Source organism: Limulus polyphemus, unplaced genomic scaffold, assembly GCF_000517525.1.
Source record: "Limulus polyphemus unplaced genomic scaffold, Limulus_polyphemus-2.1.2 Scaffold10040, whole genome shotgun sequence".
Lineage (NCBI taxonomy): Eukaryota > Metazoa > Arthropoda > Merostomata > Xiphosura > Limulidae > Limulus > Limulus polyphemus.
The window spans coordinates 8720-11757 of NW_013675650.1; the positions used below are offsets into that span (position 1 = coordinate 8720).

The 3038-nt window shown below is 34.8% G+C and overlaps 1 long non-coding RNA gene across 1 annotated transcript in view; it reads left to right on the plus strand.

The window, feature by feature from the left end:
- The window catches only part of LOC111083548, an 8966-nt gene extending 7586 nt beyond the window's left edge, over positions 1-1380 (plus strand). Inside the window, exon 3 of the long non-coding RNA XR_002609099.1 lies at positions 895-1380. This is a non-coding gene — a long non-coding RNA (uncharacterized LOC111083548). The remainder of the gene's footprint in view (positions 1-894) is intronic.
- Positions 1381-3038: the final 1658 nt, after the last annotated feature.

Sequence of the window (3038 nt, forward strand, 5' to 3'; positions counted from 1 at the left end):
AATCCCCGTCACAACAAACATGCTCGCCCATTTCAGCCGTGGGGGCGTTATAATGTGACGGTGAATCCCACTATTCGTTGGTAAAAGAGTAGCTCAAGAGTTGGCGGTGGGTGGTGATGACTAGCTGCCTTCCCTCTAGTCTTACACTGCTAAATTAGGGATGGCTAACGCAAATAGCCCTCGTGTAGCTTTGCGCAAAATTCAAAAACAAACAAACTAAGCCTCGCCCGGCGTATTGCGTTTCTTTTGTTATAAACTTTCTGACTTTTGATTTTTCGAAAATGTATTTTTATCTTTTATACATATTAAATACAAATCTGGGCAATTTTGAAATGATTGAAATGTAACTGAAATAAAATTGTTCATAAACATAATTACTTAAACAGTAAAGTTGAACCAATGGTTAGTTTTCTATACAACTCCTACATAGAAACGTGTGACGATAATAATTAACTTTATGACACCTGTATAATGCCTTCTAGTATCTGATTATGCATGCAACTTCTAAAATACACACAATTTATAACAATTAATTAATTCCAACTTACATGATATTTGTTAAAACTGAATCTTTTTTTTTTTTAACTTGAAACTTTAAAAATTCAAAGTAATTTGTATCGTTTGGATTTACTTCGATTTAAAACTTAATGTATAGAAAGATAATTTCTATACGTTTCAACAGATGGAGACACAGTCATAAAGTCTCTCTCTCTCTACATCCAAACCAAGAATAACTTTTCGATAAAACTTAAATTACTTTAAACTATCAATATACAGTCAGTTTTAAATTGAGATTTTTATTTGTTTAAATACTTAATATCGAAATTACGTTGTACAAGGTTTTTGTATAAACCCAGTATACATGAATAAACATTTTTTTTTAAATTTTTCTAGCAACACCTGATCATCTTCACTGTAAAGTCCGAAAATGAAGGAAAACCAATTATTTGAATCTCACAATTGAAATCTATTATTAGTATTAAATAAATGGGCTACAGATATTTCTACAAATACTAACCAGTTATTCCAACTATTTCTTCGTGATGTTCCCTTTTAGGGTTACGGCAGTGGAATTATTTAATTTTCGTGTCTGTGAAAGTACATATCAATAACATGATTTATTTTATCAGTCGTCTTGCAGTCGCATGACTGATGAATCACGTGCGCAAAGAATCACTCCTGATTGGCTAAAGGCAAGTATCATCTTGTCTGTTAAATAATAGGTTCACTGTGGTGACTGAAAGACATCATACAGTTGTTGTTCAGGGGTGCTGAACAAAGGTTGCCTTGCCTGAAACCGGTATAACTGAGTGGAGAATCAAACGATGAACCGGTCTTCATATTTATTTTTGGTATGATTGTCACTGACATAAGATTTGTTTTTTAAGACTCATAACGTAGGTAAATTAATATGTATAATTTATACATGGACTTTTCTCTACCTTATAATACTTTTATTTAGTTGCGAGCTTCTGGCCCTATTATCGGGAAACAATACACTGAGCAAATAACAGAAAAGTATTTTTTAAAACATAGAGAAAAGTCCGTGTATAATTCTACACACTGACATTAACTTATCATTAAATACAGCTGCCGAAACTGACGACATGTCGTTTTTAATTAGCAAGAAATCCCACGAAAAGCTCGCCGGTGACTCAGCGATAAGACTGAGGTTTCATAACGCTCCAAATTGGGTTTTGATGCCCTTGTGTAGCTTTTTGCTTGACAACAAAATAAACAAACCCATGAAACATATTGAGGTATAAGAAAACAGACTGGTGGTTGAATAGAAAACTTACTCATTTTTCCCATTCTGTCAAAAACATGCACGTATAGGCAAATGAGTAGAAGCCCACAGTTATCATTTACCACAGGTGAAGTGAAACTGATAAACGTGTTCAAAGAAAGCCTCGTCGTGGAAATATTGTCCGCAGCAAAACAACAACAAACAAGCAGCACAAGAAGTTGGAGTTCGCTAAGCACAAACTCAACTGTCTTTGAAAAATAAATCCATGTAGATTTGTGAGTATTAAAAACAAAATACGATGGTTCGAAAACGAATCACAAACAAAAAAAAACTCACGCACACCGTCAGACAGTTACGGTAATCGATATAGCCAACCCTGGGTGGTGGATACTAACACACACAGAACAAAATCATTGTTTTAAGACAAAAATGGATGAAAAACGTGACTGAATTTTAGTGTCTAGCGATCTGACTCTAGTTAACAACTTGAGTTTACTGTAATTAGTGAAAGTCCAAAAGAATACGGCATCACTAAGAAACTGGAGACGATAACACCAATAAACTGGAGATATTTTCTGGCTCCATATTTTTTATTTCTGATTCAACAAGTAGCGATACGGAGGAGAGCTTCACTAAAAAAAATTGATGTGATGTCACAGTAACTCTTGGAATAATGAAAGTTAATTTCCTATTGTTGACGAAAAGTGCGGACAATAATCCTGTGACGTAGATACAACTCATCGTGACATCGGCTCTGTTGGAACTGATAACACTCTTGACGACGTCTGGGTTATGCCATTAGCAGTTTTGTAAGACGGATCCAGTTGTTATGGTTACAACATCTGATTATCAGCTGTATCGGTTAAATTAATGAGGTGGACACTTAACGAACTGATGTACTTTTATAGCTAAAGTAGTGGAGTGTCTAGAAGTCTGTATTACGTATGTTACATTAGGGGCTAGACAGGTAATGTGTATGTTAAAGTAGGGTTTAGGTTTGTATTACGTATGTTACATTAGGGGCTAGACATGTAATGTATATGTTAAAGTAGGGTTTAGGTTTGTATTACGTATGTTACATTAGGGGCTAGATATGTAATGTATATGTTAAAGTAGGGTTTAGGTCTGTATTACGTATGTTACAGTAGGGGCTAGACATGTAATGTGTGTGTTAAAGTAGGATTTAGGCCTGTATTACGTATGTTACAGTAGGGGTAGACATGTAATGTGTGTGTTAAAGTAGGGGTTAGGTCTGTATTACGTATGTTACAGTAGGGGCTAGACATGTAAT